The 12,301-nt window shown below is 41.6% G+C and overlaps 1 protein-coding gene across 1 annotated transcript in view; it reads left to right on the plus strand.

Moving 5' to 3' along the window:
- The first annotated feature begins 224 nt into the window (after positions 1 to 224).
- mrtfba (myocardin related transcription factor Ba) overlaps positions 225 to 12,301 on the plus strand; it is a 34,978-nt gene continuing 22,901 nt past the window's right edge. The window contains exons 1-2 of the mRNA XM_074663091.1: positions 225 to 379; positions 9,255 to 9,343. The gene's annotated coding sequence lies outside the window, so the exon portion shown is untranslated. The remainder of the gene's footprint in view (positions 380 to 9,254; positions 9,344 to 12,301) is intronic.

Here is a 12,301-nt window from a genome sequence, read left to right on the forward strand (position 1 = left end):
AATAGAATGTTGATGTAGGGTCTCTGTACACGGAAAAAATGTGTCACTAATGAGAATATGGAGTTGTTGTTTTTCATAAGTGTGGTAAAAATACTGGTCAGGCTTATCTGTAGCTCATAAGGGATAAACTGCTGACCGGTGCAGAGGACAGCGATCCCTGTCCCGCGCCACGCCCCCTCAACTGCTCCTGTCCGAGAGCGTCATTACGTCACCCTGCATCCGAAGCTAGACCAGTCGCAGCCATTTTACTCCGCGAAATAAACTTCAATCCCACAGCTAGAAAGAAAAACAATACAGACGACACCCCCGGTGATATTAATGGATATTTCCTCGTGAACCAGAGCTCGGACGGATTCCGGTTTCAAGTCTTTGCGATTTGGTAAGTCCGCGGCGCTCCGGCGGCGCTGTCTTGTTTTTAGCATGTTAGCCTGAGTTAGCGAAACCGAGCTAACTAGCGAAACTGTGGGGAGGTTGTTGTTGAGGTGCGTCCGTGAAATGCAGACAGAGACAGCAGACGGGGCTCAGTAAGTATACACAGCAAAACATGGGCAATAGATAGACCTAACGGAGGACTTGTTTTCTATTTCTACAACAGGGTAATGTTGCGGCTTCGTCCTTAATGGTTGGCACTGTCTGCAAGTCACTCACCTGTCAGATTTAAAGTAACTAGCTCATGTTAGCTTATCCCACACCCACCCACCTCCTCCAGTGCGATAAAAGTAGCTGTGGTGAAGCCGACAGCCATGTCAGTGATTAATACTTCCGCGTGGAAATTTGTACATTCTCACTGTTCAGACCGGCTTGTCGTCGGATTCATGTGTGAAAGTGGAGTATTCGTTCACTGTATGCTTATTCCTGCGGTTTACTCTCGTGCCAGGATGCTCTCATGCTGTGTCTCTGTGAGTTGGCAACCCTCTTACTCAACTAATACTAATGCTGTGTGTTCCGCTGCGTAATAGAGGCCCCCTTTGGCTGTCAGAGACTCGATGATGTTATCTCATTGCTCTCCAATCGATTGAAGCGAAGAAAAGTGAGGTAGCGTTGCAGCAGATCTGAACAGGTTTTTGGGTCTGTGTGAGTCATACAGGCTGGCAGGATGTGATCGGCCCCATCCAGTCAAAGTCTGTCACAGAGGGTGTGAAGTGTTAGCGGTATCAAACACTAAAGCTCATGCTTGAAAGGTAAAGTGATTATCCCAAGGCTCAAAGCCGTATGTAATGCTCAGTGGACCTCCTAATGCAGTATTGGCTTGCAGGGAGACTGTCTGCTAACATCACTGAAGTGTTGGGTTTCCATACCCCTCGCTGTGGTGAATTAAATGAAAATGTAACTGAATATGAAATAATAAGCAGCTGTGTTTGCAGTTAATAGTTTGGGTTTTGTTCACACTCAGGCTGAATTAGGATTCTTTTAATATCACACCATGAAATCAGACTGCTGAGGAACAAAAGATATTAGGACTGACATGCTGCTAGACTCTTCTTGTTACAGAGCAGTACCACCCTAGGCCATCAAATCAGGTTTTCATGTCTCTGAAGCGTCTTTATATAACCAGCCTACATTATGCTTCATTGCAGGCGACACTTTCTCAACTCCCCTGCTCTTTCAAATCAAGGCTGTTGAAGTTCAGCTAAGTGGCCGCTGCGATTTCCCTCTATGACAGTCCCATGGTATTTCACTTCCAGACCCTTAGACCTTTTGTTTCTCAGTTAGATCTTTTCAGTCTGGATTTCACAAACGCAGCCAGGGAGGAAACGAGAGAACACATGTGTCTGTGGGAACAGAGCAGAACAGAGAGACTCCAGTGTATGAGCCGCGGCGATGACATCATCTCTGTCTTATCTCTGGATAGAAGAAGACATTTTTGTTGGACGAGTCGCATGCTATTTAAGGCCCCGAAAATTGCACCCTCAAACTTTAGCTTGGCTCTGTGTGGTTCTCATGCTCTGTGCTTGTTCTGGTACTTCTGCTGCGCCTCTGATGTCATCACAGAGAAAAGTTAGTCCAGCAGCATCGTGAGCGAAAAGCGCCTGTTCTCAAGTGGAATATTCCACTTTTCAAACTGGCATGGCAGGTCCATCAGTGGTATGCTACTAGTCTAAGACTAGTATATTGGGTTTTCTGACACCAGGTTCTGACACCTTTAACACACTGGTGTTGTGTTTTGTTTGTGTTGACCATATAATTTTAGCAGTAATAAAAACAATTTAGGGATGCACGATAGTCTCGGCACAATATCGGTATTGGCTGATAAAAGCTTAAAAACACGTTTTTCGTATCGGCAGATATAAAAATTTCTGCTGATATGCACAGCCGATAAGGTGCTATTCAGTTAGGATTATTATTATTTTCAATCTGAAAAATAAGCTCCTTAAATAAAATGTAGCACTTTATTTATTTGCACTGCAGAGCTCTGTGTCTGTCACCAGGTTGTTACAGTAGCTCTAAAATAATCAAATGCAACTTGGTTATGTTTAAAAATGCATTGTACATTTAAAGTTCATGTGATTTAAAGAAATTATTCTTCTGTATTTTAATACTAAATGTCTTGAGTTTGAAAAAATAATACATTTCTTATTTATGGTAAAATCAAATGTTTTCTGTCTTGTTTTATGTGTGTTGCTTAAACAAATAAGACCGTCACAATAAGAGTAACATATAAATTCCAGTACAGGATAGACTTAGCTTTCTTTACAGTGAAAAAAACTAACAAACTTGTGAATATTGGTATTGGTATCGGCCAAAAGGGGTTTCTATATATCGGCATATCGGATATCGGCAAAAATCCAATATCGTGCATCCCGAAAACAAATATATTGTGTGGTCTTTCACTTTGTTGTGTCAGAGAAAACAAAAATGATTGTGGCTGAACCTCTGCCCCAGTTGTCTTTTCTCGTACAGTGTAACCATAGAAGAATAAAATGAAGCCAGTCAGCAGACACAGCCATATTAGTTATGACGCCGGCTGTGAGCTTCCTTTTAGAAAGCTACAGCGTGCCCATTAGTCACGTGACCTGAGCTGTGTCTCTAATTGGACAATCAATAACTTCTAAACTACTGAGTTAGAAAAAAATTCACTCACCGTACAGTGTGTGCAGATAGTGAAAACAGTGTTTAAGATATAGGCTGTCTTTTGAACCAGGCAATAAATATGCTTTTAAATGCCGTAAGTCTGTTCCTTTTGGCCGGATGTGTACGTGACTCCTGGTCTTTCTGCAGCCAGCCTCAAGCGGATTCTCGATGAACAGCAACTCTTAGCACTTCCACATAGGCTTCATTTTTCTAAACCAGAAGTTGCCCCTTGAGTGCAACTGAGTGTTCTGAAAGCTGCAGCCTGTTATCAACATTACAGTGAGCAGTTGATCGGCTAACTTTATTAGCATTAGTCCAGTCTGACTAAATCGAATGCAGAGCATCACTTCCTCTTCTTTGACTGCAAACAATCCCTCACCGCCATCTAGTGTACACGTGCGTAGCATTAAATCAAATCAATGAAACTTGACTACAAGTTTTGTAAAAAGCCAGTCTTGTTAAAGACAGAGCACCACCCCTCATTAAGTCATGTGCCATGTTAAAGCATTTGAAGCAGTTTGAAAACTGGAATATGCCTCTAGGAAACTGGCTTATTCAACTCAGCCAAGAGTGGCATGCCTCAAACTACTTTCTGTTATTACTGTTCCTTGGGAAGTGGTTGAGCGAGGTGAGATGATCTTTTCTTTTCAGTCTTAGCCTTTCAGCTATTTTACGAAGAAAACAGACTCGGCTGCACTCGCTGTGGTTCGTCATTGTTTCATCACAACATGCTCCTCAGCGGTTCCTCAGCGTGGCATGTTTCTGCCCCGTAACATTTGCCAGACCTCCTGCACTGCTTGTTGTTTATTAGCTCCTCGAGAGCAGGGTGGCGGTTTTCAGTTATCTAATGCTGTCAGTAAAGCAAGTGTGTGTGTGTGCATGCGTGTGTGTGTGTGTTTGCAAGCACTCGTGGGTTCCTCATCACTGGAAGACTTCCCAGCCAGGCCTATTTGTAGTAAAGTTGACCCATGGCCTTCTCTTGTCAGTATGCAGAGACTGGGAAGAGGCTGCCTCTCTGTGTTTGTTACTGTTATGGATACATCGCTCTGCGCTCGTTTTGATTCAGAGCTCTCTGAAGATAACTGGCCGTATATCTTGAAAAACACACTTGTGAAATACTGAATACGCCGTCTTTGGAGGTTGTTTTTTTAACCGCCAGTCAGGAGGATGTTTTATGCGCGACGTCATAAATCCCTCTCACCTGTACTGCACACGTTAGCTCTTTATAAGGCAGTGAGAGAAAGAACAGCCTCAGGGGACAGACACACCCACAAACTGCCATTGTACTAAAGAAACGCTGTCACAAGTGATAACATATGAAGTCTTGATTTTACAGCATCCTGTGTTTGAAAACAAAAAACTTGAAACATGATTTCAAGCTCTACAATAGGATATTTTGATGTAGAAAAAGCTTCAAACCAGCTTCACACTGAATTCTGTTTGGTGGTGATTGTCTTATTTAGAAATCTTGAATCAATTGTATTTTTAGCTCTTTCAGCGACATCACAGAGATCAAACCACTCTATTGTCAGTCACTTCACAGAGTGCTTTGTATGAATATCATGCCGTGCACATTTCAGTCCCTCAGAGGCTCTGCAGTAACAGTGACTCTGATCCTGACCTGCTTATGACCAATCCTACAAGCTGGACGTGCTTTTTTAGCAATAGAGCAGATCTCAAAGCAGTACACCACTTAAGTAATTCGTTTTTCAGAAACCTGTTAAAGATCAAATGAAATATTTTAATATAAATGAAGGGTTCGATTTCACAGATTCTTCACTCACTTTTCCGTACTGTCAGCTGAGTTTGTTGACACGTCTCATTCCTCACCCATGAGCCGTCTATGGCAAACAAAAGATACAGAATGAGATCTTGAGTTAGAAGCTGTGGAAATGAGTAGCCACAGCCTGAGAGAATGGTACAGGAGCACAGACATCTGGAGCAGAGCTGTTACTCCTTCACATTAATACAGTCAGCGTTGTGTCATGCTTGGAGTAGTTTTATCTGTTGGAGGTGGGGAGTTGGCATGGGGGAAAACAATCCTTTCCTTCAGCCTGCATTACTGCAAATGTGCAGATTTTAAACTTGTGTGCTAATGCTTACAAGCTGCCAGTCTTACAGTCAGTTGACGAAGACCAAGGGGTACACCAATCTGACCGTGGTATTACCTATTGTTCTGATACAGACTCAAAAAGCTAGATTGGATTGACCAGTGAAACTGTTCTGTGATAAAAGTGAGACAGGGCTCCAGAGTGCAACCAAATTTTTTAAGAGTGCAACTCACACTTTCTCTACGTTGAATTATTGAAAGTCCATCCAGCCAAGACCAGAGCCTAGACTTGTCACGATAACAAATTTTGCTAGACGACAATTTGTTCATTCTGATAAAAATCAATATTCCCACACTGGGACTGTGGCAGGCGGCTTAAGAACCGTACCCCTCAGGACGCTCACTTCAGCTCTCTCCCTGTGTACGCGCGAGCAGCCCCGTCACAAAAAATGCCAAAGATCGCATTTTTGACAGATGCTCACTCCGCTATAAATCCGCTAAATCCGCTATAGAACCTATGCACCCTGATGTTAGGAAAGATAGACGTAGTGAGCCATCTTCTCATTCAGCCTCTTTGGTCGAAAGAGAGAAGGAAAAAAAACATGCATGCACGTGTCAGTTTATCGAGAGCTTATCAGCTTATCGTGACAGGCCTACCAGAGCCTTGGGTCCCTGGAAAGACACCTAGCCATGGCACTTCCCAATAACATCAGAGTCGGAACTAAGTTAGGCTCACCAGTGCAACCAGTGAAAAGTTAGTCTGGAGCTCTGCAAGATAGAAAGGTCCCAAGTTTCCAAAAAATCATTCTCCATCTCTTCCTCATACTAGGGAATTAAGATTGTTAAAATAATACTGATACCAGATCTGATCAGTACCAGCATCAGCTGATACCAAAGCCGAGGTATCAGAATAAGGAACTAAAAGGTTGGATTGGAGCGTCTGGCTGAATGACATGGCAAAAGACAGAATCACGTTTTCTATATATATGAATTATTAACACAGTTTTATCAGCACTGATTAGACAAGTCTTATAACATGTTGTAAGTAGAGACTCTTTATCTAACATTCGTGGTGCTCTGAAAAGATCGCCACAGCACACTTTCCCCATCATGACTATTGGTTTGTTTCCTCATCAGCAAGAAGTGAATGTGACGTTTTCTGGGACAGCGATCGTATTGAAAGGAGCCAGTTAAGGTGGTTTGGGCATCTGATTAGGTTACCTCCTGGACCTCTCTGTTTATGGGTTTTCCTGGTGTGTCTGACTGGCAGGAGACCCACATCTTTCTGAAGGAATTATAAGGAATTAAGGAGTGACTGGGTCGACTCACTCATCGTGCTGCTACAGGGACTCCACTCTGGATAAGTGAAAGAACAGATCAGTTAGATGGCCTTATGATCAGTCCTCAACTGAGAGACTCTTTGAGTACCGTCATAAATAACAAAGAAAAGCTCCTCTGGTGAACACTGGAATTAATATCACTGACTCTACATGGCTTACAAAAGCACACAAGAGAATCAGCCGGAGGATTGATTATATCAGTTTTTCCCTTCTATGTGCAGGTTTCAAGTCCGTAACTGTCAGTAACTTTGTAAACATTTTTCCATCCCTGAGATTTAGACTAGTTGTTGCTTTTGAAAATATGATGTTTTTAATCCAAAAAACACTACTTTTTTGTTGCACAGGACAAGATCAGCTGAGAGAAGAGAACTAGCGCTTTGTCCACAGGGGGCACTAAAATCGTCACAAACCAAGAAACATCAGCTTAAATGTCGAGACGCTAACCTTGCCAACTACCAGCAGCACTTCGTCCTGGTCATGTTAACGCAAGTGCCACACAAGTGTTCTGTTAACAGCATGTGTAGTCAACCAATTGCTGAACAGACGCCAATGAAGAGTATTTTAGCTCGAAATGCACATTCTTAAAAAAATCCTCACTTTCTCCAGAGGGGGCGCCAAAAATGATTTGAACCAAGAGTTCCCTCACAGGAGCTTTAAATTAGAGCCCGACCGATATGGGATTTTTGGGGCCGATGCCGATACTGATACTGGGGGCAAAAAAAAGCCAATATCCGATATATCGCCCGATATCAGATATGTCGGCTGATATATATAATACATTTATTGATATACACAGGATATATACTGTATATAATCACAAATCATTATAATACCCATATGATTCAAGACAGAGACAGAACACTATTGAATTAAGACAAGAAACTTAAATTTTAAAACTGTCAACATAAGAACTGTAGTGTTAACCAATGATAAATAAGAACAAGCTGCAAACACAATAATAAGTCAAATAAGTCAAACTTTAAACACAGTAAGTATGAAAAAAAACGTAAAAACACAATGAGCAACTTACATGACGTTAAAATCGCGTCTATCGCAACTTACATGACGTTAAAATTCCATAACTCCGATTAATCGGCCCGACCGATTAATCAGAGTTATGGAAATTTGACATATTTTTTCAAAGTGTTTCAAAGCGTTTCAAACAGTAGACTGTTGTTTTTTACTCAGTTTGCAAATTGATGCACAAATCAAGGCAGCTGTACGTTTTCAGAAAAAAATAATCTGTAGACATCATGATTGATAAAATATTTTGGTATTGGCACATGTCATGTGGCTGTTGAGCCGGAAAATCAACCATGCTCTAACAGCGATGGGACATGTGTCCTTATTATTAGAACCATAAAGCAGGCATCAGCATACGCCAGCTTTAAAAACAGACTGGAACACACCCACATCATGGCACAGATATCACATCGTGCTGCTCTAACAGTTCAGTGACGTAGCAGAGATCTACCATCACCTTTTATTGCTAATATCAGTCTCTGTAACCACATGTCACCTAACACCCACTCTGTATATTACCCTCTGCCATCAGCTCCACCTGAAGCTCTCGTGGTCTCTTTGAGCGTGGGTGTACACAGTACAGTCCTCTTACCCTTTGATGTAACACATGCTCCTTGTTGCCCTGTGCTGTTAAAAGACCAGTCCAGGGCAGCACGACACGCCGCGCCCGCCATCTGGATCTTGTCTTTGATTCTGCTGGGGCCGCGTCGATGTTTATCCTGCGCCGCTTCATAGGCCGTGACAGACGTTTGTTCCCTCCTCACCCACTCGTTTGTGCACCCAGGCATCTTTTTTCCTTTCATTTTGCCCCCGAACTCGTAAACACACACAGCATGTCGTATCCCTTTTGCCATCACCCTGTTCTCTCTTCTTGTGCCTTTTCATGTGTGTTTATTTTCTGCTACCCAACCTCCCCAGGTACGACCTGAAACCAAACCCAGAGACCAAGTGAGATCTTTCTGACTGAAATAAAAGCCGATTTTAAAAGATAAAAAATGCAGTTTCAGTTTGACAACAGATTTTATAAACTCTCTCTGCATGAAAAACTCCATTATGATCATACACTCAATAAAACATGGGTATAGTCTCTGTGACGCCAGCTATTGATTTCTAAATTGAAGTTTTGAAGCTCAACAAAAGCCCTCACCATACTGGAAACGCTGACTCATCACGATGTTAATCAGCATCAGAACAAGCTAGGAGAAGGAGCAAATCCAGTGTAGTTTTTTATGCTTATTTTTAAAGTGTGGTAATCAGGATTTATCCAACATATCAAAAGGCAAATAAGCAAATATCCAACCAGATTCTCCTTCGATATTCATTAAATTAATCCAGCAATCAAAACCCTAATTGGGTCTCATACTTTGCACACAGAAACTGTCCAAAAGCTTCTCTGTACGCTGCTAAGTGTTTCACATTCAGAGTGTCTGTCAGACTGCTGTGTGCTGCTTCATTAAAGCTCTTCAGACTTCCTATTGTCTCTGTATGGAGGATCCTCTCCCATTGTCATAGAGACCGCTGCAGGTTTTCCTGGCAACCTTTGGAGATTCATTCTCAGGCCTTGATGCAGATTGGAGGGTCGGTTGGTTTCACTCAGACATCTTTAAGTGCCGCTTATTGTCTGCTTTTTATTGGACACAAATCTGATTTTAAAGCGTAGTTGTTTGTTACATCTGTGATTCAGTTTTTTAGTTCATCAGGATGTGATTTGTCAAAACTTGTAATGGATTAATGCATCTGTGGTGTTTCTTGTCTCTGTTTCCTTACAGGTCTGACTCCAATGGCTTAGGGTGACCTTTGAGAGCAACCAGCTAGAAGCCTTCATTCCTCTTTCCTTTGCTGTCCTCTGTTTCTCCAGGTAGGCATGATCTCTGGGTTATACCGTTTTTATTTATGAATATTTACAACTACTACTTTTTATTAGGGATGCACTGATACTTATCGGTGGTTTCCTCTAAGGTGGATTGGTACTGGTGGCAAACAGCTCTTTGTCTTTTTTTTTTTACCAGCGCTCTTTGCTACTTGATTTGAAATGCTGCCTCTGATGCACTTGCTTTGTTTGTGCTGCATTACCAGTCAACAGGGTGTAAAAGTTTACATTTGAAAAGAACTTGTATACATTCTGAAGTACTGTTTTGATGGTAAACATTTAAATATTTCATAGTTTGAATAAATGTTAACTTCAGTAATTCCACCTACTCATTTTTTGCCTTTACCCAAAACATTACCTGTCTTATTCTGCAGTAAGGCATGCAGGCTATTATTTAACACTGGTATCGGTATCGGTTAATACCAAAGCCCAGGTATCGGTAACGAAATCGATATCTGAACAACAAAAGTATGATTGATACATCCCTACTGTTTATATTGTGTACTCCTCTGATCTCAGACAAAGGACATAAATCACTCATAAACTCTCTCCACGTCACTTTTTCACATCTTGATGCTCTGAGACACTCAGACTTGTTAAATTTTAACAGGAGGATTTATTCTTGTCTTGTTCAAACAGTAAAGTTCAGCAGGTGAATTTCTCCAGTAATAACTGAAAGCAGCCAACCTGCAGATTATTAACATGAAGGGACTTACACGGAGATAAAAAGCAGTGTACACAAAAGGGAGGACAGGATCGTTGTAGGGCCAATTGCTGTTTGATAAAAAGCAAAAATGCCTCACTGGTGGTATGTCACTAATATTAACACAGCAAACGCTGCAGCTACAGAAGGGCTGTCCAGACTTTTGCGCAATCGACCAAAAGCCAGGGACGTGAAAGTAACAAAGTAACATGATGCTCTGTAATTGATCAACAAGTGGCATCAACCATGCTTGTGTCATCATTATAGACTTATGAAATCAAACCTCACCTGTTATTTAACTGTCTCATGATACCAGGTGATAAGTCATCAGTTTCTGTAATTCCTGCAAAAATGTCAGGGAACTGCTTCTTTGCATGGAATAGTTTCCCCATTAGGAGGCGATACAGGGAACATGGGTCAGGATTTTTTGGGGGCAGGATCAGGATTTGGATTCCATCATGATTGTTTTTCCAGGATGTTTGACTTTTCTGACATGCAATTTTAGCCAGAAATAGTTCTCATCCTGCATTTTTAAAAACTTTAGGTTGCAGCGTCAAGTGTGTTTACACTCCAAAATCCAACACTGCAACACCAATATAATGGTTTTTCTTTAGTTCATTGCAAAAGTACAAAGGCATGGTGATGAAAGGGCTTTGTTAGGTAGCCGCAGCAGAGTTACCGTGTCAGAATGGGTAAACCACACAAAACACCATAGAGTGACTTTGTCCTATTTCACTTTGTGGTGAAGTTCAGCTGAGACTTAAAGGGCTGATGTGAAATATCTATGCTCAAAAACCTGGTTCACCCACAATCTGACTGAATCTTTGTGAAATACTCACGCGCTGTAGAGGAGTGAAGGCTTTACACTAAGCACACTGTTAGAGAGATCTGTTACTGCAGTTCAGTGGCAGAACAAACTACAACAGAGGGTAAACTGTGAAAACAAAGACCTAGACCACGCCTGTGGCTACAGCTTGTTGTTTTGCAGGCACTAAATCATTATTACAAGGCCAGGAAGTGGCTGCAGGTCAAAAGCCAACTTCACAGATAAAGCACACACCAGTTGAGACAGCCAGTAAATGTCAAGTAAACAAGTAATACACACCGGTGCTATGACTTGTGCATACATCACTTTTCACTTGGAAAAGAATGTGTTTGTTTATGAGACGTCACAGGGAGCTTGATTTTTGATGTACTGATTACTCCTCTGAGTTATTAAATGTTGAAGTTTCAGTCCCTTTAAAGGTGGGGATGTTGTGCTTTTTTAAATTTTAGTCTTTATAGTGTCCCTCTGGTATACCCGTAATAGTTTTACATGATTGACAGCTCCAAAAAAAAAAAAAAATCCCCATCTGTCTCACACTGGTGTTTAAAAAAAAAGTCTTTGTCTAAAATTTTTTTGTAGCTGCTGTTTCTTTAAAGTTCCCAGCTCCATTAACCCCCTTCCCTGTGATTGGTCAGACCCTTTGATGCCTGTTGAGGGAAGAGCTATGGGCAGACCTTAATGTTTTAGGCCCACCCCTCCAATGTTTCATGAACCAGTTTGGAGATCCTGATGATGACATCATCGTTTGAGCAGGTCTCATGAAGATCTTGTGCTATTTTTAGAACAAACAGTATTTAACAGTTTGCAGTCAGATTTTGGGATCTCTACAACATATGGGGATTTGAAAATTTGCACACATTAAGTACAAACTTTCGAAGTTGATTTTTATATCCATGTTTGAAACATGTGAAAGCATCATACCCCTCTTTAATCTCTGACATAGAAATTCCTGCATTGCTCATTCAGTGTACTTTATGTATTTTCTGCTCCACTCTTTACATTCAAGGTAGCGTTAAAAACAAAAAGCATTATGTTCAGTTAAAGATCTGTTAAAACTAGCCCACATAAAGCCACATTACAGCAGAAGAAGAAAGTGTTTTTAAACCTTTTTTAACCTTCAGTGCAGACTAGGAGATGATGGAACATGGTCCGTAACATATGTTCTGTTTGTTCACTTCATGACTTCATCACGCAGCCACCAGAATGTACATCACTGAGACGTGTTGAAACCACAGAAGTCTGAGTCCAGTCGGGTCCCACAGACTCTCCGATCCGTCTCATGCCTCTGGCACTTAAGAGGCCCATCAGGGAGAAATAAAAGCAGCCATAGGAACACTGACGTTCTCAGCCAAGAGCAACACATCAGGATGGTTGGTAAAGAGCGCGCAGGAGTTGATAGAAGTGATGCTGGAGAGCG

The sequence above is a fragment of the Halichoeres trimaculatus genome, unplaced genomic scaffold (genome assembly GCF_033239565.1).
Source record: "Halichoeres trimaculatus isolate MK-OKI-2021-1 unplaced genomic scaffold, fHalTri1.1 fHalTri1_scaffold_23, whole genome shotgun sequence".
Taxonomy (NCBI): domain Eukaryota; kingdom Metazoa; phylum Chordata; class Actinopteri; order Labriformes; family Labridae; genus Halichoeres; species Halichoeres trimaculatus.